This window comes from Podarcis filfolensis, assembly GCF_964270895.1.
Source record: "Podarcis filfolensis genome assembly, chromosome: 4".
Lineage (NCBI taxonomy): Eukaryota > Metazoa > Chordata > Lepidosauria > Squamata > Lacertidae > Podarcis > Podarcis filfolensis.
Window position 1 is genome coordinate 44,319,924 of NC_139607.1, and position 25,533 is coordinate 44,345,456.

At 41.8% G+C, this 25,533-nt stretch overlaps 1 long non-coding RNA gene across 1 annotated transcript; it reads right to left on the minus strand.

The window, feature by feature from the left end:
* Positions 1–1,231: 1,231 nt before the first annotated feature.
* Positions 1,232–20,444, minus strand: LOC310762044. Its single transcript, XR_014547825.1, has 3 exons — positions 20,180–20,444; positions 2,465–2,516; positions 1,232–1,328 (listed from the first exon to the last, which is right to left on the minus strand). It is a non-coding gene; the product is annotated as an uncharacterized lncRNA (long non-coding RNA).
* Between the last annotated feature and the right edge of the window lie 5,089 nt (positions 20,445–25,533).

Genomic DNA, 25,533 nt, shown 5'->3' on the forward strand with positions numbered 1-25,533 from the left:
CCATTCATACATTAGGTGAAAGGATGTCACATTGTACAGAAGTCATTCTATCTAGTCACATTTCTTGTAATCTTTGATTTATGAGTTTATTTTTTCTAATACGGCCACATTCAATGCACAGTTTTTGAAAAATGCTTATTGTATGTTTATTTCAGCGTCCAGGCAAACATTCATTGGATGCAACAAGTAGTTTGGGGAGCCCGTGTGGTGCAGTGGTTAGAGTGTCAGGCAAAGACCTGGGAGGCCGAGGCTCAAATCCCCACTCAGTTAGGAAGCTTACTGGTGGACCTTGGCCGAGTCACTGCCTCTCAGCCTAACCTATTTCACAGGGTTGTTCACTGGGGATTAAATGAGGAGGGGTGAGAACCCTTGGGCTCCTTTGAAAAAAAAGGTGGGATATAAATGCAATATATAATGCATGCTAGAGAGTTCAGTGGAGTTTATTCTCTAGTAGTCAGCACACATAAGACTGCTGTAGCTGCTATGCTACAACACGCCAGCCTGCTGATTAACAGGGAGAGCATTAGTCTATTCACCCGTATACAAATGGTGATAGCAAGGCATAAATAAATGGTAGCAGGGAGGGACATGACCCAGTGATCCCAAAGCCCACTGGAATTTTCCCACTGATTTCACAAGGGTGTTGGAAGGCTCCAGATAGGCGAGTGAGGGAGTATCATCTACATCATATGTCAGAAATAGACTGGCTGTTCAGTATCAGCAGAAAAAAAGGAATGTTCAGTCAAGGCTGCTCCCTTCCTTAATGGGAAATGAGTTTTGCCAAGCTCTGGAAAGGGAGTACCGTACTCATCTGGAATGGCACTAATCAGTATTTGTCAGCTTAGGACTAAAGAATGTGGGGAGAGGAAAGAAAGGGTTCAGCAGAAACTAAAGCTAATCACTTCAGCACTTTGTGTTTCCTGTGGGCGAATGTGTCTTTTTGGGGACTTCTGTATGGGAAATGGAGTATGATTCAAAATGTATGCGACAACAGAATAATAGCATGGCTACTTTAAAAGGGGGGGGAGAATACCCCCTTAAAAATTAATATGAAAACTCAACTCCCAAAGTGAGATTTCCGTGAGAGAATGTGTCAAGATAAAATGCTCCCAGGAAAAATGAGTATTAGAAATAAAATGGGTGAAAAGTGTTATTTTCACAGAAAGAATATGATTCTGCTGTTTGCAGAGAGAGAGAGAGAGAGAGAGAGAGAGAGCAAGGTTCTGAAATACATCTTACCAGGGGAGCCATTTATACTCTTCTCTCAATGGATCTCAAACTGTGTTCTGGAGAGTTCTGGACGCTTCTTTGAAGCTTACCAGGGTTTTCTTCAATGCAAAGAAAAAGAATGGTAGTTAAACTTCTCTGAAGGTCAACTTGACCTACCCTGTGTCAGAATGCACTGTATTGCCTGTTCTGACCCTCACGCTAATTTGTTTCAGAACTGGATTCTGGAATATGCTACAACATTCACAAACTCTGTGGCAGATAAAATCATGGGCTTCTCAGCAGTCTAGCTGATAAGAGAAACATTCCCTTTAGGAGATGTTTGAAAACCACTGTCTTTAAGTCAGCAAATATTAAAATGTCAGGAATAGATTAGGAAAGATTTATAGGTGCTGGCCTGCCACAAATACTTGGATCTTGACTAGCCCTTGGTGAACAGAAGGCTCCTTCTGTTTGTGGAGAGAACTAAGGTCCAGCAGGGTCTCCAGCTGAACCATGAAAGTGGGGTAATATTTTTCACCAATATGTTCTGCCTGTCATTAGCTAGATTTTTTTTTGAGAAACTGGGGTGATGCAAGGGGAAGGAGAAATCAGCAAAGAAGCTTAGTTATGATCTAACCCAAATACACTGGGGCAGCTAGTTTGGTTTGGAAGTTCTCCATAGTACTAAGGATCTATTGATACTGTGAAAAAGTCACTATTGGGATTCTGTCTATAATTTTCATTACGTCTAAAATAAAAGAAGGGTGAGACATTTTGTTCTGTTTTCATTTTTAGGTACACTTACCTAATTCACACTTCACAAAGCAATACTAGAGGCAAATTTTAAAAGTAATGCATTGTTACTTTTCTGCAGAGCCTTCAGTTTCAGACCCTGTCATTCATTACATCCTAACCCACCATTTATGACTAGGGAAATAAACAAAGGTCTTGATCTCTAATCTATGATGTGTGATGGAGGACAAGGCAGCGTGCTTGCCACAGGGCACTGAGAAGACTGGACACATTTTTTAAAAAATGATGGCAAAATAAGTATTTTATTAGAGGGATTTCAGAGTTGGAAAGAAATAGGGAGAACTCTATCAGATATTGGAAGGTGGGGGTGGGGGTGGAGAGAAATAAAATCCTGGCTATCATATGAAGGCTTGTAAAATATCATTGTGATGGGGACCAGAGTCTCTGCCACTTCACATCCCATCCACAATACCCCAAGGCCAAAGAGAACTCGTTTACAAACCTGTCATGGAGGAAGAACCATAAATGGCTATGACACACATCAGGAGGAGAATCTAGAAGTAAGCAAAAGTGGGAACTTTACAAACTCCCTTGAGAAGTTCACCACAAAACATGGGAACAGAAATAGTATGTGTAAAAAAATGAATTTGGTATCTATTTATAACAGACTGGGGAGAGGAGAAGAGAGGTCGAAGAAGATTTAAATATAAAGCTATTCATACTTAACATTTTCAGTATAACTTAAGCCTAGATCCAGACTTAGTTGAACATAGGCCCTAATGAAATAAATTGGACAAGGTCCTAAGCTGATTACAACTCATTACTCATTAGTTTAGTTAAAACTGTAATTTTTCCCTTGTTCAAAAATCACAATGTGACACCTAGGTTTCATTTTTTATGACTCAAAGTAGAACATATAATGAAGTTATTCTGAAATATAACAGCAACAATGCAAACTTTATTACAGAAAAATAGGTCCAGCGACTTTTGTGCTGACTGACTGCTGAGTATTCTAAATTTATTTATTTTTTAAAAAATGAAATGCCTTTTTATGTTAGGGCAGAATTGGGTGATGTTTGCAGGTAAGATCATGTCCCTTTTGAGAGCATGAATCCCGCTGCATTTCAGAAGAATAGCTGCGGTGGTTTTCCTTCAAGGACAGCAATTACAGTTTTGAGGGGATTAAAAATAAACACCTAATAATCTTCCCTAACATTTTGTGAAGAGTTGGTCTGAAAATTGCAGGCATGAAGTTGCTGCCCCCGGGTAAGAAACCTGCCAAAAGGTCTGAGAGGGACTTCTGTGCATGTACACTTGGGCTGTTCCATGTGAGCATAAAATGATCAAATTTCCTAGTCACATGGAAGTGCATACAAACAGGCAGTTGTATGTATATGGAAACTTATTTCAGCTCTTCTGATGAATATGCAGAAAGGAGGGGTACAGCCAACAGATGTATCTTAGAGGCTTGCCCTCAAACCGAATTTCAGAGCTAACGGTGACTTTAATTAGCTAAAGATGGGCAAGGGTTTCTGTTTTAGTTGTTAAAACCTTTGAGGCAGTTTAACAACTCAGATGATGGGCAACTGAGATGATGGGCAAAGTTTAATAGACCCTGGAGAACAACCAGAAGATAGATAATGGGTAGCTCAATGAAGTGGCTACTGCCATGATGAGTTGTGAGAGAGAGACCAAAGAGAGAGACACCAAGTCAGGGTTACAATATAGGTATAGAGAGTGGAGGATGAAGGAAAGGGAGAGACAAGGGTAACAGGATAAAAGTAAGAACAAATCCTTGCTTCACATTAATGCAACACTGACAGGATGTTAGCATTTTTAAAAATATACTTTCCACCTGGATTCCAAGAATAGCAGGTCCTTGACCTTGATCTTTGATGGCTTGTCTATGGTCTAGACTCTAGACACACAAGGTTATTACTAAATAAGGCAATTATCTGTCATACACACTCATTCATGTGCATGTGTGTGAATGCACACATACACATACTCAGTGTAGTAAAAACAATGCTGTCTGTGAATCCATTATCTGCTCTTGATAATGCATGGGAAGTCTCCACAGCTTGCTAAACCTCACTCACTGTCTTCAAATGAGTTAACACAATTTTGGAACTGGAAAGCAGTAGGCTTTTAAATGAACTACAAAGAACTCATTAACAGAGAGATAGTTGGGGAAATCATTAGCAAAGGTGATAGTGACCTTCAGTATCTTTACGTGGAAGCTTTTGCAGAGTTCAAAAGGAGATTACATTACCTTCAAGTCTCAAAAGCATGAGTCATGCATTGCCTGCCTGCCAGTAGTAGATTTTAACAAGTGCAACCAAAAACATTGGTCTTGTGAACACTGATTTGCAATTAAATATTTAACAATATTACACTAGCGGTTTAAAGCTAAGGAAAACAGAAATGCAAATCTCTGGTTTTATGATTCTGTAGGGGTACAACCATTTAAAAAGCACAGATCGGTGAGAAACACATTGCTCACTTACAACTAGACCAGAAAATGTGAAAGTTAGATCTAATTCACATAGGTTCCACACAGTAGAATTGGAAGGGAGAGAATGAGGAGAGGGCAATACTGACTGTTGATTAGAGATCATGTTACTGAGTACCAGGATCAATTTTTATCTGAAAGTAATGTTTAACAACAACCACCACCACCACCAAACAATGGAATTTTTTTGGTTTGGTATTAAATGTTGCCATATAAGGCCCACACAGAGAATGAGAAACAGAAGTGAGGTCAGGTGAAGATAAATGAATACACAGTTCTTTTAGCTCAAATGTGATTGTCTGCAGGCACTAGGAAGATGCAGAATTAATTCTGAACTAATATAAAAGCAGGATACCATTGCAGTACCAATTTGCTAATTGTAAAATGTTTTGTGCCAAAGATTTCTTTCTTCCTACACTCTGTCATCATCGCAGAGGTCTGCTAAGAATGCTTTCTGGTCCAACTGTGAAAGGCTGAGGTGCCAGCTTGCAAGGACGATGGGGGGGGGCAACGTGGCCATGCACTTTCAATGGTCGGCAGCTCCTCCTCCAACTCCTTCTGGCACTCCCACCTGCGGGAGGCTGCTGTAACCCTCCTTCCCCTCTGTGGCAGGAGGAGGAGGGGCCAGCCACTGGGGCTGCGCCACACGCCGCTCAGCTCCGTGCTTCGCCTCCACACTTTTTGGACGTTGGAGGGCAGTCCCCACCCATGCCCATATATTCAGGGGGCCCAAAAGGGCTTGGCCTCCAGGAGCTGGTGCCCCTTATGAAGGGGGATTCATGGAAGCATTCTCCTCAGCTCAGTAGCTATGTGATTTCTGTTCCTGCAGATCCATTTTGCAGGTGAGGAGGAGTTTATTTAGAACTGTTATTTAGAACTTTGTTTTATTTCTTCCTTTAGGATAAACATCAAAACAGCAAAAATAATATTTCTGCAGTCAGTAATCATATATTCAGTCGCTGCACTATTAAAACATATTTAATTAAACTGAAGATTCCATGTTCCACTAGCACAACACACTAGCCATTGGCCAGCAGCTACCTTGATTCCAAGGCAGCAGATAAAGGGAGGCAGGAAGGAGGCTGAGAAAAAGAGAGTGATGCTGCTTGTGGGCTTCCTATGGGCATCTGGTTGGCCACTGTGAGAACAGAGTGCTGGGATGAATGGGCCTCATTCAGCAGGCTGGTACAGAGTAATAAGTTGCTCAGACTGAAGGGTCTCCTCAGGTCACCTAATGCCTCCTACACCGAAAGCTGCAATGGGGGGGGGGTGGTTTCACTGCCCCAAGTGTCTTGGATTCCCTGCCCCAAGTGTCCCTTGGACTCCCTGGCAGTGAGCAGTCCCCACGCTTGTCTTAAGCTGCATGCCTGCCTCTCCAGGATCCACCTCTCTCTTTCATCTTCGTTCTGTGGCTGCTTTCTCCACTCTCTCACCTGTGGCTTTCTCTTTGGACCATTTGGGCGTTACTTCCGGGCTATGCCTGGCTGCAGCTGTTACTCTAGATCAGGGGTCAGCAAACTTTTTCAGCAGGGGGCCAGTCCACTTGTGGGGGGCCGGACTATATTTGGCGGGGGGGTGAACAACTTCCTATGCCCCACAAATAACCCAGAGATGCATTTTAAATAAAAGGACACATTCCACTCATGTAAAAACAAGCTGATTCCCAGACCGTCTGCAGGCCAGATTTAGAAGGTGATTGGGCCAGATCCGGCCCCCAGGCCTTAGTTTGCCTACCTATGCTTTAGTTGGCTGTCTGGTCAACTGGGGAGTACACAGTACCTATCATAATTGTAGATCACACATGACAGATGACCATCCAACCTCTGCTTAAAAACCTCCAACGAAGGAGAGTCTTGTGCATAACACCACCAGTGAATTCCAGTACAGTGGTACCTCTGGTTAAGTACTTAATTCGTTCCGGAGGTCTGTTCTTAACCTGAAACTGAACTTAACCTGAAGCACCACTTTAGCTAATGGGGCCTCCTGCTGCTGCCGCGCCGCCGGAGCCTGATTTCTGTTCTCATCCTGAAGCAAAGTTCTTAAGCCGAGGTAATATTTCTGGGTTAGCAGAGTCTGTAACCTGAAGCGTATGTAACCTGAAGTGTATGTAACCCGAGGTACCACTGTATTTGCAGCCAGTCCAACCCAGTCCCTACCACAACCCGGAGTGAGGAGTGCTGGTGAGTTCCAGTACCTTGCTACACCAAAAAAGCTATTAGGTAGGGAAAGAACTGGCTGGGGACAGCATCATGAAACCTCCTAGGGAATAAAAGGAGTCAAGTAAGAGAGGGTGATCTGGTGGATCAAAGGCAGCAGAGAGGTCAAGGAGGATGAGGATGAGCTGAGAATTTTCAGCTTAACAGTTGAAGACAAACAGTGCTTTTGGCAGAGGCATATTGGGTTAAGTGCTGAGGGCAAAAGCCAACTTAGAGAGGGTCAAGACTGGAGTTAATGGATGGAAAGTTGAGGCAGCTGCAAGAAGCAGAACACAAGAAGTTCAGGGACAAAGGATAGAAAGGAAACGTTTGGTTCAGGGTTTGGCTTTTGAGAATAAGGGACACGGAAGCCTATTTGTGGGAAAGGAAGCAGACATGTAGTGGGAGAGAGCAGAAGTCTGATTACACGGCAGAACACAGAGATAATAGTGGTACTCACGGCAAGAAGATTAGGGAGGGAATTGCATCATGGTAGAAGGGATAAATATCATAAATATCATATAGCAGATTATGCTGGCTGTTTAGCCGTAATAATAAACATACATTCATATAAACAGATCCATTTTGTATCATCAGCTGAAGATGAAAGAAAAATGGTGGAGAAAATGAAGAAAAATAAACAGAAGTAAAAGTATGCCAATATGATGTTTGTTTCAGCCCAATTCCTTTCATCTGGGTGTGAATACTGATATAGGATTGCCATTACTGGGATTTCAATTGATGGGGGGGTTTGCAAAGTGTTTATCCTGGATTTTCGGCAACATAACCCAAAAACCATGGGGACATTTTGTGTCCCCCCCCCCCAAAAAAAATACCTCAACAACTTGGGTTATTTCCCCCAAATAGCTCAACAATCTTTGGGAATTTTCTTAGAAAAGGTCAACAATTTGTTTGTGCTTGGATTTTCACTTTATGAAATATGGCAACACTATACTGATACCCAAAGTCATGAGGAAATGTGTGAAAGCTCCCTTAAAATAAACAAAACCTGTCTAAATTGCAGAAGGCTTCTGAGATAGACAGTGTATGTGGCCTGAGCAGCTTAGCTTTTACTGGTAGAACTGCATTATGTGCCTTAAGATCATTCTCTCTGGACTGCGCCGCACTTATATCCTAGGTACACCCTAGAAATCCCAAACTGACAAGATACATAACCTGAAAAAAGTTGCTATTCATCATTCTCTGTGTTAGCCCAGAGAGATACTCCTTGTGTGGAATACAATTGGAGACAAGATATGTGGAGGCATTTGGTCCTTGTATGATTGTGGAAGAGATGGGGTAGGGAAGGGGGTATTTGTCCAGAAGAAGCCTAATTTTCATTTGGCTTTCAAAAACTGTCAAATTTGTACATGCATTTTTCTTTCTCCTGTCCTTTTCTCTTTTTTTCATCCATATCATTTTCTGTTCAAAGCACTCTGATGGTGCCTACTAGCATCTACTGTTCACGCCTCTTGAAGTGCTTCTTGCTTTTCTGTTTGAGTACTCTGGGAAGATGCAGAATTTGATTTTGTGTATGGTTATATTGTTGTTTTTCCTGGGAGTCTCATTTTTTAATCTGTATCATTTTCTGTTCAAAGCACTCTAAATGAGAGTTTACTACACACTCATTCAGAGATACTTCCCGGCTTTGTTGGTTTGAGCACGCCAGAAAGATGCGGGAAATGTATCATTTTCCAATGCAAAACAGCCTACCCTGCCACTCACTCCTGACGTGAAGCACCTAGTTACTTGTTAGAAGTTGTTTTGAGGTGTTGGCCACTTCTGTGCCAAGAATACAAATGAGAACTATGTGACCATGGTGCTTTCTCACTCAGTCTCAATTATTCATTTTGTATGTGTGTGTGTGTGTGTGTGTGTGTGACTGTGTTGGTACACCACCTCAGTCATGGCTCAGCAAAATCTTGGAAGCCCCCTTTGTAGATGAAGTGAGATAGAAATGGCCCAAGGGGAATTTCCTTAAGAGATAGTCCACTAATATTTTGCACATTGTTGAAATAATTATTTTATTTTATTCTACTTCTATCCTGCATTTCAATCTGTACTAGACCCCAAAATGTATTCCAGAATAAAATACAAACAAAAATCAATTAAAAACACTAAAACGTTAAGAAAACCCAACTGTCAAAGTTGGCCCACTGGGACGGGTGAGATAAAGATTAGGCCACAAGACCAAAAAGGTTCCCCACACTTGTTTTAAAGTATTATTTTATTGTGTTGTGCTTTGGTGTTGTAAATCACCTTAAGATTTGTTTATTTGTTATAGAAAGCAGAAAATAAACATATTAATAAATCTGAAATAACACAGTTGGCAGTGTATAATACAGAATAATATAGTGAATGAAATACAGATTTTAAGAAACAGAGTTTCAAATATTTCTCTTAAGAACTAATGGTACAAAGAATTTTGTTACTTAGAATTTCCTCATTATTCTAAAGTATATTCCTTGCAAGTTCTGCTTTCAACAAGAATGAACTGTCATACAGGATGTGTGTGTGTGTCTTTGTACTTTGTATACACCCACCCACACAATATTGTGCAAAAGTCTACTTGGGCTGAAGTGACTCATGCACATCTTTAGAGAACCAGTATCAGATGTACTCAAAAGTAGCTGTGACCCTGACCAAGGCAAAAGTTAAGTTGGTCTTTACCGGGCCCCCACTTGTAACTTATTAAACAAACAACTGCCTCTGAAGGAAGCCGATATCAAACGTACGGCACAGAAAAGTTTGCTCCGTTTTTATAAAGCCTGTCAGAGGAGTATGGATGTCACCTTCTTTTCAGAAACAGAATAAGCTTGCTCTTTTTCCAGTTATTTCACATTTTCTCTTCAACATAGTTAATTACATTGCCTCCCATTACTTCGAAGCACATATATTAACAGTGTCAATATGTCAATTGCACTCATCCTTTCAGAAGAATTTCATTTTAGAAGCAATACAAATAAAAAGATGAGTTAGATTGATGTATGGGGAAGCCCTTTGACTTTTTCCCCTGCGAAAACCGTGTAAAACAATTGTTCCCATCCTTGTATTCTGCGTAGACTTACCCTATAGGCTAGCTTCCATAGGATATCAAAATGTTAACTAATATAGTAGCTACAAATAGTAAAGGCAGTGTGATGCCCTGACAAAGTTATTGGGTCTGAGTGTGGGATAGCCAGCTTCAAATCCCCACCATCATTCTCTGTCTATCCCATAATGCCCAGTTTCCCACATGCAGCTATGAAGTGTGCAGGATGATGGTGTAGAATGTCACTACAGTGTATTGGTTAATCATTAGTGGAACTGCACAGGAGTTGCCTACGGCCATTCTGTTTTGGGGGAGGAAAGCTCTAAATGTCCATACATTGCTTACTGGACAGACTGCCCATTAAGGCTTCCATGACAATGGCCTTGCCAATTCAATGAAGTTGCTGTGTGCCTAAAATACCACTCTGGGCTTCTGAAAGGATATATCATTTAAATGAACCAGTTTCGTTGATAAAATATTAATATATTTTTTGCAGAAGTGAGAAGTGGTAAATACTAGGGCTGTGCCCCAGATCTGGACAAGTCCCAAGTCAAATTGGGCATATTCAAAAGTATTCAGGCATCGGACGTGTTAGTCACAGATACACACACATTGCTTAAAGGCTGGGTTGAATGACCAAGAGCCCGTGCTTTTTTTCAGCCAGAACTCACTAGAACTCAATTCCAGTACATCTCAGGTGGGCACTATTGGCATTCTAAGAGAACAAGGTAGGCATTCATGGTGAGTTCCAGCATCTTTTTTTCTAGAAAAATAGCACTGCCAAGAGCTATCTGTGGCTGTCAGGGAAGAGGCAACAGGGAGGAAAGAGAAACATCAAGTAGGAAAACACCTGACCACCAGCTGTGTCTTCCCATAAGGAAAGAGCTGCCTGACTCTCATTCCTACCTGAGGCCCATGCCTGAAGCATCAGCATGCAGGATTGATGGCTCACTCAGCGGAGTCATTGATCCTGTGTGGTACAGACTTGACCTGCCCCTGTTCTTGGTGGGGAGTGAAACCAAAGAGATGTAACATCTCCCCCCCCCCCACACACACACCTACTACCTGTACGGTTAATTAGGGTTCCTAAAAAACAACAACAACCCCACAGCCTATTAAACTGTAGTCCCACCCCCAACAAATTTGGAGTGGGTGGTACCCGGGTTGGCCCAGAGTGGGTCAACCTAATGAGAAAGGGTTTTCAAGGCCACAGGGCAGAGGTAAATGACACCTGCTGCTCATCCTGGACCACTTACCTGTAATTTCTCTAACAAAAAAATGATGGTTGGGCTTGCTCAGTCAGCATTCGTAACATTTCCCTACCCTGTCCCGCCCCAAAAATATTGTGTGTGAAGAATTATTTAGTGGCTCAGGCAGGACACTAGGCCCCATGGAACTATCTTGTTTCTGCTGCTGACTCTCTGCCCTTTATGAGGAATTTGTCTTTCACATAATGTCAAACAAGAATACTATATTTCTCTGACAAATGTGGTACAGTATTGAGGTGATAATGGACATCAAGTCACACTATCCTCCATCTCTCATGAACACCGCCCATTACTACCATGTTTCAGCACTGCAGAAGTTTTGATGTAATTTATCTGCCCAACACTCTTCCCGGCTTCACACCATCCTTCACCACTAAAAGCCACTGTTATGGCTAGAGGGCTAAGTAATAGCTTTTCAAGGACAAACATGGTATTTAAAGACTTTGGATAACAGAGAAGTTTTTATTTGCCCTTTTGAAAATCTGCTGCAATGAAAACTGCTTTGCTCAACGTAACTCCTGGGGTGATCCGTAGGAAGCAGCCACCTTAGTACACAGCACGCTGGAATGCCTTAATGGTGGAAGGACACTGCATGCTTCCAATCAGTGTCTGGCTTCCTTGTGGTTCTTCTTCAAAACTCTCTTGAACAGAGGAGCAATATGGATGTGGATGTATGCCTGCATCTCTGTCTTCGAAAGCACTTTCTACCTCTCCAAAGGTGGTTGCTATAGCTGTGTGCTACAGCAACTCCGCATAGCAACTGTCAGTTATTTGTAGTGATATCATGGGTTTCTTTAAATAGGAGATCAGTGCATGCACACTTAGTCCTCCTGATCCTGTACCCTGTAACTTGTTCTAATTCCAGGCTTTATTAATAATTTTTCCTTCCTTCATTTCTCCTGTCCCCCCGCCAAGGGTATGAAGATTCATTTTCACATGTTAAAAACAGTTCTGTCATTTCTAGTAGAACCTGTTCAGATTGGTTACCTGAGATTGGTTTTTATTTTTGGCTTATACCTCCCTGGGTCTCTGAGGTTGGTTATGAATGATGTTCTTTGTTTGTATCTCTGAATACTTGTTGGAGGGATTCAAAACAGACCTTTAGGCAGCCTATTTCCAATGCGTCCAGGTGATTAAGTCAGGGCTTAAAACCAACATTGACTATGATTCAACCCCAGAATTCTGAGAGATAAAAATGGGAACATGAGAGCAACCGGTGGTCCAGGATCTGGATATGGTCACCAACCTCATTTTATGCGGATGCCTCAGACAATATTTATGGAAAGCCTGGTTTAAATGGAATAAATAAGCAAACAAACATCTCCTGAAGTTACCCTACCCTCCCATCCTCTCAGAGTTATTTCCTTCCTGAACATTTCCTACTTATTTTTCCCCTAGGGGATAAAATAATCTAAAATCTCCTAGAGATGCACACACAGAAAAAAACAGTATTTATGAGGAGATCCAAGTCCCTATACACCTGGTCCTATTTACCCAGGACATTTTCTACCTGCCTGAGATGAAGGATAAGATGGTAACTCCCACACACCCCATATCACATACAAAGATTTATCGGGCAGGCAACTGTATCTTTCTTTGCCACTTCCTCCACTGCACCTGAGCACAACAGGCTACTTTAAAAGGCACAAAGCAGACATATGACAAACAGCTCTGCCTATTCCCTACTTCTCAGCATTTGGCGTCTGAGGTGACTGCCTCACTCTGCCTCTTGGTAGGGCCAGCCCTGTAAATATAATAAAACTATTTATTTGAAGAAAATTCCAGTTCACCAATGGCCCCAACACATAGGTTTACTTTTTCAGCAGCAGACTAAACATGTAAGTGGTGCATGCTCTCACAGGTCTTTACATTCATCACCCCCTAATTACAGTTAAGAGAGCACAGCAGCTCAAACTTACCCCACACGATAGAAAAGAATCATTTGTGGCTGTTTGTGGACAAGAACTCAGTGACATTGAATTAAACAGGAATGGCATCCAACTAGTAGATGTTTATGTCATGCAAAGCCTTCGCATGGTGGTTCATTTTGTCTTGTCCTTAACTCTGATTAATAAAAAGTGCACCATCCATTCTTTGCAATATCTCTGTTTCGGTAATGCCAAGGTGAACAACATGGGAACTTCAAGGTCACATTTGAAAGTACATCATAATAACAACATAATGTCATTCATGATGTTGGAGAAAGGACAAGACATCCATTGTCTTCTGAAACAGAAGAAGCCAATAAATATGGTGCCCACAAATGACATTTTTTTCTGAAAAGAGAGGGCTTTCTTCGTGCTATATTTAATCCAGGAAGAAAGAGCGAAAGCGATGGAAATGTGAGAGAACCAAATGTCTTAGGTATGATTGTACTGTATGCCTTCACACAAAGAGAGATCAAAATAGACAGCTTGTCGGTCTCCTCTGGCTTATTATGAATATCACAAAGACATCCTTTTGATTTGGTCCTTCACAGTTTTGCCATCATCTCCATTTCTATTGCAACTAAACCTATATAATCCATATACATATGCTCTGAAGAAAGCTATTAAAAATACCAGAAAAGGTAATGATTGTAAAATGGCCTGCAGCGTGATGCTATATTGGTAGAAGAGTGACATCTCGTGGTGAACAGAAGAAAATAAAACAATGAGGTTTGTTTTAAAAGCAAGCATAAACTATTTTATTTCACTGTTGCTGAAACTGTAGCCCTTTCTGCTACAGATAATATTCATCAGTCTTCCCAGTACCTGACAATAGAACCTTGGTCTGCAATCCTTTACACATCTGCTCGGGATTAAGTCCAATTGAACCTCTGAGCAGTCATACATAGGACTGCGCTGTCAATTTATTTATTTCATTTTTATCCAATCCCTTCCTTCGAAGACCACAGGGCAGCATGTGTGGTTCTTCCTTGCCCTGTTTTTATCCTCCCAACAGCCCTGTAAGGTTAAGGTAGTTGAGGGCAATTGACCGATATGACATTCTCCTTGCTTCATCTTGCGGCCTGCCCTAGACCAAGGGTTATAGAAGGTAGAATTAGACTATTGGTAGATCTCTGGGTGATTGACAGTAGATGAACTAGGATTACTGATTTCCAGTTTTTCAAACAACAAAATGACTCCCTTGCCAAAAAAATTACACTGCTGAAGTGAAAACACGAGTTAATCTGGAGTAGATTTTTTTATGTGGGAAGGCTGTGGGTACCATTCTATTCTGTCACTCAAAACATAATCCTTGGCTCAAGGTCCTTTAATTCTGTATTTTGCACTCAGTGGAGTTGGCAGTTTTTAGGTTCCTGATAAAAAACAACAACCCTGAATGTTTCAAAATTGACCAGCAAAATAAATGCATTACATACCTGTATCAGATTTATGTGGTATACAAGCACTATATTGTTCTTCCTTTGGTCAGTACTATGGAAGACATGTGTCTCATGTCAATTTCCAGTTATGAAACAGCCAGTTGGTCATAGCAGCTACGTACATCCACAACCAATGCCCTGGGGGTAGCCAATGGGATGCCCTCGTGGTGGTGCTGGACTACATTTCCCATCAGCTCCAACCAGGATGATCAACTGTCAGGGATGATGAGAACTGTAGTCCAATAATGTATGGAGGGCACCATGAGAGCCATCTAGTCCAAACCGCTGCAATACAAGAATTTATTGTTTCTTTATTTATTTGTTTTGAGGGAAAACAGAGTAAATAATGTTCTCATATAATTGATAACTATTCGTGCATTCCTCCATGTCACAATACTGACATGAAAGCAGGACAAATTGGGAAGCAAAATCCACAGTAATATATGGAATGCAAACCCTAGGCAGAAAAGTGACATCAAAAAAGAAGAGGAGGAAGGTGGTATATATGGCCCTTGGCTCATCAGTCATGGGAAAGTTTCAACACTTGACATCCATTTTGCATCAAGAAGCAATTTATTCTAACCTGATGGCAAAAGATAGGCAAAACCTATATGTTTTACATTGGCATGCTGAAAATTACAAAATAAATCTTAAATAGTCTTCACCTGAAACATTAGACAACAAACAAGTCAAATATACTGGCTGGGGCATATGACTAATAGCACACTTACATAAAATGTGATGCTAGGAAAATTGCTTTTCTTGTTGGAAAGAAAGTCATACAAACCAATTATTGCAAAATCTAATGATGCATAAATTGGTTGCTGCAAGCAGCACACATCAAGAAATTCATGAAGCTTGCTTAACAGCCACCAGGATATGGAGAGTGTGTGCATCAAATTTAGGCACAGGAAATTACACCTTTTCACCTGCTGAGTGACTCATACAAAACCCGCAGATAGCAAAACCCATTCACAAGAGCAATGTATACCAGGGGTCAGCAAACTTTTTCAGCAGGGGGCCAGTCCACTGTCCCTCAGACCTTGTGGGGGGGCGGACTATTTTTTTTAAAAAAACCACGAATTCCTATGCCCCACAAATAACCCAGAGATGCATATTAAATAAAAGCACACATTCTACTCATGTAAAAATACACTGATTCCTGGACCACCCATGGGCCAGATTTAGAAGGCGACTGGGCTAGATCCAGCCCCCGGCCTTAGTTTGCCTACCCATGATGTATATTGTGTGTATAGATCTGACCATAGTTTATGACTTCACATAGGTACATGGCAGGACTGTACTCTTCTGCAGAGCATGCAATAACATGAATGCTGAAAAGAATGAAGATGTCTTCAGGGCTCTGGGATAGTATTCTCATACAGACTGTATGGATGAGAGTATGAATGAAATTGCTAAAGGCTTCAGAGCACAGCAGCAAGAACTGAGTAGAACATGTCCTCATAGGTTTTCCCTGTTCCATTTTGTTTCACTTCTCATTATTTCACCTCCTTTCCTCTCTTTTCTTCCTCATTCCAACACAAAAGCTGGGGATGAAGTCTTTCCCCCAACCCAGTCTTGTGATCTTCATCTTAATCTCCAGAGCATGTTCAGGTTGCTTCAGGTTGATGGGTGCGGGCTGCACCACATCATGTGATCATTTATGCAGAACAGGGCTTTCCTGCCCCCCCCCCAATGTTTTATTCAATTTGACACCTCTGCCTTGGTATGGGTCTAGCATTTTCTCATCTCTCAGTCAACTCTTGCTTTAAGTGTTGGCTGAGCAAGTCCAGTAGAGTATTAGGCCCCTGGTGTAAAGAGGGTAACTTCCCCAGAGGAATCTGAATCAGGGAGTGCTGTCTCTGGGATTCCCAGTTGCAGAGCTCTGAGACAGCACTGAGATCTGGGTCCGGGTGTGTTGTTGGTCTTCCTGATTCAGCTGGTGCAATCAGTAAAGCACAATATGATCTGTGAAATAAACAGACTTTTATGGCAATGAGATGAAACATTCACCTGAATGATGTCCTGTTTAAATTTCTCTTGAATGTCTGAGTTGTTGTATTCAGGTGTATATCAGATTAACAAAAATGTAAAGTACTCCTAAATTAGGGCATTTTTGTGTGTTGGTGTCATTTAAATTCCCCACTCCCCCTTCCCCACCCTGGAAGCTCTAAACATTTCACACATCAGTTTGGCTGTGTGTCTATACAGGAAGCTTTCCAAATCCATCAGCCTTGTAAAGAAAAAATCCCTTTGAGAAGTAATGGTGGGTTTTAAATGCATTTTAGCATATGAAATATATGAACAGCATGTCAGACTCCCTTTGCTCATACTTTACAATTGATTTGCTACAGCTGCTGCCAGAAGTGGAGTCCTAAGGAAGAAAAGGATGAGTTCTTTCATCTCAATAGGCTGTCTTGTACTAATATTTGAACAGGAATATTTCAGCCATTATGGCTCAGATGTCCTCGGAAAAAGAAAGATATGTGAGAACGGAAGTCCGGATCTCTGGTAAAACACTCCAGCTGACACTACACTTTAGGCAGCCAACGGTTGCCTCTCCTGACTAACGTAGCCCCTAATTTCTCATTTCCTTTCAAGCCATCCAAAGCAGGATGGAAGGAAACAAAATTATTATTTGAAATATTTATTCTCTTTCCTTACCATTTATCTATCCAGTCATTCCTATTTAGCTCCTCCCACCAACATCTGAAGAACTGTGGCCATATTTTCCCTTGTACTTCCAAGATAATGAAATATTTGATTGTCCAGCCCTTTACGGTGATTTTGGCTCTACTCCATCTACAAAAGAAGAAGCAAGGGCGGGTAGAGTAGGAAGAATGTTCAAGAAGCTGGGTGGGAAATGGGCTATTTAATGGGAATTTACAAAATCATTTCAAAACTCCCAAAATCCCTTTTCATCTCAGACCATACTGCTCTTTTACAGAATACCGGCAGTACTTGAGTTGAAATTAGGGAAATGAGGTATACTATGAATGATCTCAATTATCCAAGAGCTGTATGGTGAAGAAAAAGTGGTACCGCCCACTCACAAAAGGAAGGTGTCAGCTGACTCAGTCAAATTCAAAGGTTTGTGGAAGTACAAAAATTCTCCAGACAAAAATATTGAGGAGAACACACACACCCCAAAAGGAGCCCAGTCATGGCTGAGCTTGAGCAGTGGGCATGAAATGCTGATTGACCATTGGGGAGAAATGAAACTGAGTAGATGGAGGAACACAATGGAGTGTGCAGAATGCTGAAGAGTAGGCTCTCCACATACTGCAACATTTTGCTGTGTTTTCCACATGTGATTAATATACTGTACAAAACGGCATACTGGAAATGAGCTTAGACGGTTCTGTCTGTCACCCTACTGCTAGTGCATTTACACAGCAGTGGAAGTGCAGCATTTTATCATGCCAGCCCTGAAGAACTTTTGAGGCCCAAATCTTCTTCTTCTTGGCACAGCAGCAGCTGCAGCATGGCTGCTCACATTCTGTTTGCCAGTAACATTTGATGCAATCTGGTCACGGGATGAGAGGGCAGCAAAGCGATCACTTCCCACACCAGCACCACAAGGCACCCATGCGACACTTGCGTGATAAGGAACCACAAAGTATCAGCCTCTGCATGTGAATCTTGTCCTTCCAATGTGTCTGGCAAGGGAGCAGAAACAGTCACGTCACACAGTACAGTGTCTGCCTGTGAGGTAGGACACAAAACAGTGAACAGCTAAGCAGCAACCAAGATGAAGGACAGGCTCATATCCTTATGGGCAGGTATGTGCCTGCACAGTATGTTCTGAACTGTGTCCTTGGCTGTTTCTAATAGCAACTAAGAAGGTCAGACTCCGCTCCCTCTTGGTTGCTACTCAGAGACAGGGGCCACTTACTGCATTTTCTCTCCTCCCACAATAACACCCACTTTTTTGAATGAATGTGAATGGAGAGAGAAAGAGAGAGAGAGAGAGAGAGAGAGAGAGAGAAGTACAGTGAGGCATCCACCAACATTGGGGAAAATGCAGTTTTAGGCAGGGCCGTCTTACCCATGGGCGCTAGGGGTGCAGGGCACCCAGGCACCCGGCTCTCAGGGGCACCAGGCCAAGAGTCCAGGGCCCGAGAATTGAGTCCAGGGAAGAGCCCGTCTGTCGGTCGGAGTGCTGCGGCGGGCTCTTCCGCTGCAGGCAGCTCTGCGCCATGAGTTCGGGGGTGACTGAGTCAGCGAGACGCTGAGGCAGCCAGCCAGCTCTGCCTCCCTGTGTGCTTGGGACTGAGCAACCTGGGGGGGTGCGCTGGGCGGATCTTTGTACCTCAGCACTGCGTATGCTTAAGACAGCCCTGGTTTTAGAAAAGCAAGATTATGCACTCATACACGCACCCTTCTCCAAAAAGAACTGAAAAGATTGGTAGAGTTCTACAAAGTTATATTAGTCCACAGATTATGCCAATAAAGTCCGAATGAATGAATGAATGAATGAATAATAGTCCATAACTCAGTACAGTGATATGACTTTCAGGTTTTTTCCAGGCAAGGGGATCCATACTGTAAATGAGTCATTCAGATCTCACAAACAGGTCATTGCCAACAGGGGTTTGTTTGGTTTTTTTTAAAACTTACAAGGTTTTCTCCCGAAAGGGTAAATCTGAATTAAATAGTAAGTGCTGTGGGGGAGGGGGAATACAGGCTGGCTTTGGGATCATCATGTGGACCCTCCTATATATAAAACTCTGCCTGCATGAGGAGCAAGAATCCTACAATAGACAATCATCTCGGTAGCACCTGAAGATTCAGCTCTTACTTCAACAGCTTGAATTAGCTCAGTGTTTAAAATCCTATTTTATTATATTTTTAGCTTTCTCGTCTGCGTGTGCATGACGAGCATACTGTGGCATCAAGGAAGTCAAATGATTTGACAAAAAATAATCACTTTCCTTCTGTTATCGTTCAGTTTGGAGTCTCACATGAGACTGAAATTTCAGTACTTTTCCATTCACTAGAATATTCATTGATCTGCTCATGCAACCAGCACGAATTTTATCTAACTCCTGAGACAGAGGAAACAATAGCTAAGGAAATGATTAACATCTAAAACAGCTGTTTTGTTTCTGTTAAACGTTCCAGTAGTTTCTGCCAAAATGAAAGTTTCATTCAGCGTGGTTTAATCTGAGAAGGTTCCCAGAGTGGTTTAATCTGCCTTCCCTGGGAACTCTGAGCTGTAATTCCAGACCCTCCAAGTGTCCCTATTTTCCAGCAACAGTCCCAGATTTACAGAAGCCATCCCAGTTTCTAATTTCATCCCAGAATGTCCTGCTTTCCCTAAGGACGTCCCTATTTTCACTGGAGAAATGTTGCGAGGGTATAGAGTTATCCTACCCCCAAGCCATCTGAAGACAGCCCTGTATAGGGAAGTTTGTTTAATGTTTAATGTTTTATATATGTTGGAAGCTACCCAACTGGAGCAACTCTGACTGCACAGTGTAAATAGTAAAATTATTATTATGGAATAGGATGTCCCTATTTTTATCAGAGAAATGGGCATGTAATTCTAGATCTGTAAAGGGAATACGGATCCTCTAACAGCTCTCAGCACCCTTAGCAAACTTCAGTTCCCAGGATCCTTTGGTGGAAGCCTTGACTATTTAAAGTGACATGATACTGCTTTAAATGAGAAGAAGTTATGTAAAAAATACCTGTCCTTCTCCAAAAATGTACATTGTAAGCCATGCCTACTGGGGCTGTTGGGAGGTGGAGCGAAACAACATTTGGAGGGCATAAAATTTCACAGAGCCACAGCTCTCTGTAAATGCAGTCAAGTTGCTCTAACAGAAATATCGTACTCACTAGCTTGTCAGAAGCCTCTTCTGTCTTCCTTTCTTCAAGTCTGTGGGCAGTGAGACAGAATAATCAAAGTAGCTGCACCTGTGCCTCATTCCAGGTGCACCTGCCATTAGTAAATAGGTCCTAACAATGACACTTAGAGAAATTTCAGATTGAGTGAGAATCGTTTCTGTGCTAAAGCTCTACTTCCCTATCAGTCAAAATTATCACTTCCATTTCTGGTCACTTGAGGAAGTGCCTCCTCATCGTTTATGACAAGAAACACAGGTGGCTGCTGGCACGTACCAAACCCACAGACTGGACCTTGTTGGTATTCCCCTCATCACTTCACATTTTATTTTAGAAGAAAACAGGCACTAACAAATTAAACTGCTGAACAGAAAATAATTTGAATAGGTTAGAATTTCCCTTTTTTAAAGTATCATTTATCCACCCTCAGAGTAAACAACAGGTTAATTATTTACCACAGGAATTCTATTAGCCCAGGATTGTTCCTGTTCTTATGCTAAATTACTCTTTAAAAGTGGCACTTTCTCATTCTCACTGGCTATCCTATCCATAGAAGCAAACAAGCTAGGAATAATTATTTCCTAAGTACCTTTTAGGGTATTTGCAGAGCCAGAGAATAGAGATACGAGTACATGAATGTAATGTTACAACCAGATATAACATGCAGAGTAAAGCGCTACTTAACATGAGCAAGGGATGTGCTGGGATAACAGAACTGGGACCTATATGAATGAGAGATTTATTTTTAGGCTGAAATACGATGCACACTAAGGGCACAATCAAAATCTCCTCTTTCCCTTGTCAGCAAGGTTTTACAGAGCAGCAGCACCATGGCTGTATCTGTAGCCCTGCTGCACACAGCAATCAGGGTGAAACAAGAGCAGGGGGAGGGGGTATCAGATCCGGAGCAAGAATTCAGCCCAGATAGGGCCCGATGCTGTTGCACAATGGCAGTGAAACCAGTCTAGGACCCAATGGATCCTGGAAGCAACTCATCCTCTCCCCACCTTGCATTGCCCGGTTTTGGGACTTTTCACTGGCTACCATGGATGCTGATCTCATCAGTGACCTACCCACATTCAGCAGAAGCCTTGTATAGCAGGCAAAGTTGGAGAAAGGGATGCCTCCACTCAATGAAAAAAAAACCGACCTGGTTTGGATTGTTCTGTCCCTTGCAAAAAAATCACCACTGAATTCAGTGGGACTTAGCATGCATAGAACTGCAAACGTGTGTTTCTTAACAGGCTCAGCATCAGCATCTGGCACCTGTGAGAAGCTGCTTTGGCTCCTGCACCCAGGCAGGACCCATCAGTGCTGATGCCTGCCCTGGGTCGGACCACCTAAACAGGATATGGGCATGCCATTTTAAATTTTCCATTATGCTCCAGGGCACCTGACATAGCACTGTTCTATTGTGGAAGATTTTAAATAGGAACAGGTAGCTGCCACTACAGCCAGGTAAGTCCTTGGCCAGGTGGGTCCACTGGTGTAGGAAAGAGCACTTAGGACACTTTACTGAGGGTTTCTTCAATCTTGGAGCCAACTCTGTTTTTTAAAACCCAAAATTGGCAGGACTGCTTTGCAGTAGTCCCTGATCTTAAAGACAGCTAGAAGGCAAGGATCAGAGGTTATCTGAATACATCAAAATGGAACAAAGATCAATGACTTTTCTTGTATGCAGTTGATCTTTATTATTTGAATGCAGCCACGTGGTCAATGAAAACCCCCCACAGCTCATGCCAATTGAAATGTAAATGGAACAGAAGCTAAAACTGTCTTATCTTCTAACAATTTCTGTTAGTCTTTAAACACTTGTAGGTTCCTTTACATGTATCAGTGGTGTAATGACTCTTGTAATGTATTTAATAGAGGCTGTCATCAAATTCATTGCCTGTTAGACAAACACTTGAGACAAGAGATTAAAGCATTAGGAAATAATTTGGCCCTGCCTTAAAAATAATGTACTGAAAAATAGAGGCATGCAAAATATTCATGGTTTCAACTTGTTTTCATGAATATGATTACATCACTTCACATTTTTATCTCACCATGTTTTCTAGAATATATATTGATTATCAAAGATTCAGTAACGCTTCATAAGTAATCTGTATGTCCCGGGTTCCATCTGGAATTTCCTTGAATTAAGATCACTGAACATCTGTAATGTAGAAATATTTTTTTCCCCTGGTAGCTGTGTTCACTTCAAAATAGGGGCCATATAGCATTATTTGCTATTTCAAAAGTGTGTGCATGAAGCTATTTCTATGAGCTACACACCACCTGCTCTTCACATACCTAAGCCAAGAATGTAGATACTTGGAAAACTGAAGTGTTTGACAAGTTTCAACTTCTGTGAGATGAAACCACACTTAACTTCCCAGATTCCTGCGCGCAGAATTCTTTTTTTTAAGCCTTAAAGTATACCACACCCGACAACAAGCTTTGAAGTACACCACTTACAAATATTTGAAATACGACTCCCCACATATAAAATACACCAAGGGTGCAAATTTTTACTACATATTTGTGCAAAAGATGCACACATGGCCTGCCACTTAAATTTCTACAACCTCAGTATTCAACTAATTTTTACTCAGAGTAGACCCATAGAAATAAAAGAACATGACTAACTTAGGATCATTGATTTCAGTGGGTCTACTCTTAGAAAATAGTGGGTCTACTCTTAGAAAATAGTTGCCTACAACCCAGAGTAACACAAAGCAACATTAGCTATTGCACATGGTGATTGCTATGGGGAACAGTGTTGGGATATGAGTACTACGCAGCTGCAAACTAGCCGCTCGGTGTTTACATCACATGATGGCCCTGACCATGGGACAGGATGTTTCAGGGAGTTCACAGGGCGATTCACAGGGATTTGTTCTTTGTGTAATATGAGACCTTCCTGTTGCTTTTGTGAAGGAAGTCTCTTGCAGTTGCTTGGTGGAGACTGAACTGAACGGACATGTTTTGTACAGAAATAAACTAGAGATGTAGACTTTCTGACTTTCTTCTTTCTCCTGCTGGTATGCTAGGAGGAAAAGGGGGTGTGCATCTTCCACGCTGGGAGATGTCGCCTATCAATATCTTCCTGGACTGCGGGGATGCCAGCCAGGGTAGATCACCGGCAAACAAACCCCGGGAGCCGGGGAGAGGGGCCAGCCTCTCCCGAGGGGGCGAGTTTTCCAACAAACAGGTGTTACCTGCCAGTGTTTTCCACAGCAAATGTACAAAATAGTGAAGTAATTAATGCATGTACACTCACCTTTAAACATTTTATGTGTCCACATCTGTAAATCCTGGTTCTCATCTGGGAACCCAAACAGAGAGGGGAAAGTTCCACTGCACAAGTGTAAATCCTTGCATAAATGGAAAAAGAGCCTTGCCACCTATTGTTTTTGTCTTACAGAAGAGCAGGATCCGATAAAGGAACCATGACATGAGCTGCTTCATTTGCTTTAATCCACCTTCACAAAGGGGTGCACACATAGATCAACTTTCTTCACTTAAATGGGGACTATCCTTGCATATGAGAGATCTATGCAAGGATATATGAATGCAAACATTATTCATCTGTATTGCTTCCAAAGGGTGTGCATATCTATAGAGGGGAACAACTGCACAGTTGCTTTGAACAGCAAAGAGTTTTCTCTTCCCACTCCCATTGACAGATAAGGAAACAACAGCTGCAAAACAGGCACATGCAGAAAGTCCACAAAAAGTGGAGCGAATGGGTATATTAGAGCTTCTCTACCCACAGGAATTTGCCAGCTCAGTCTAAGTAACAAGTTAAAAAGAAAATGTTCTATTATCCAGTAAATATGAATTTTAAAATATATATCATGGGGATAACTCAGTCCTTCCCCTATACAAGGCAATGAAGCTCTTCACACATTTGTACACTTCTAGTGCAGCTTTGCAAAGAGAGTGAAATAAAGTACCGTAATTCTGAAGTTGTGAAAGTGAAACAGAGAGCAAGCTGTGATCTTTGTAACCCTGACTAGTAACTGCTGCAAATGGTTTATAAAGCAGAGGTGCTGGGTTTTCCCCAGCTTTGAAGTGCTGTCTTTGGAATTCACATTCTGTTACATTTCAGTTATTTGTTCAATTCAATGAAAACAACAAATACTGGTTAAGGACAAGATTAATTGCCACCAAATCTGTTCATATGCTTAGGAAGCAATCATAACCCTGGCTCCTGCTGCTCCATGGTGCTGAATGGCTACAACGGCATCCTCAGCCCTGCCACAAATGGGGCAGAAACTGTGGGGTGTGCAGGTGTTCATTTTTACGTTATAAATGCAAAGCACAAAATTGAGGATACAATGCCAAGTTAGGGTATACATACATATGACAGTTCTATTTGCCAGACTTTCAGAACAGAGCCTCGGCTCCCTTTCTGAATTATGGCTAGATCCATAGCAACCCTTTAGAAAGAATCTGCAATTGCGCATTAGATCTGTGAGAGTAGGAATAAGTGTGGGTTGAGTGTTATGGCGCAGACTTCTAACTGTAGAGAAGAAAAAGTAAATTACAGGAAATTGAAAGTATCACTGCAAAATTGGGTCGGGGGGGGGAGGTCTGCTTTTAACATACTTGGCCATAATATCATTTCCTTGTTGTATGGCTTTCCATTGTTGCAGGGCTGCCCAAAAACTGTCTGAACTCACTGAGAAAAATATTGAGATGAAACATCTTTATTTTTATTGGTCATGACTAACTGATCTTCACCGCAATCACATTTTCATTCCATTCACTGGACCACTAGTGATAAGAATTTATTTGTTGATGACATAATAAAAAATGAAAACTAATCAAGTTTCTCCTTTTGTTCAAGTGGCAAAGACCTATGACAATTGATACCCTGTGCAATGCAAAGTTTCAAGTCAAGTCAAACCAGTTACACCAGTCCTCATCATCAGATATGACACAGTGGGGTGGGGAGAGCTTATGGTCTAAAATGGAAGAGAAAAGGAGGTAGAGGTAGGGAGGCAAGGGGACAATATGTGGTCATTTCAATTAGACATATGTTGGCTTTAGTTGCAATAAGGAAGTGTGGCTAAGGAACACGAGGGACCAGGAATTCCACAGGGAAACAGGGGGAGAGAATACAAGTAATAGGAATGTAAACAAGAGAGTGGGCAAGGGAATGCCATCATTTTTGGAAAAGCTGTCTCAGGCAGAATCAGGAGTTCAAGCAATCAGGGTCCACAGATGCTCTATAGGACCCTCTGGCAATTTCTGGAGTTCTCAAGGTGTGATGGGAGAAGCAAGGACAGAGTAGGCACTGGGATAAAGGTGTCATGCAGTCCTATACCACCTGGGCAGACACACAGTCATCTACACAA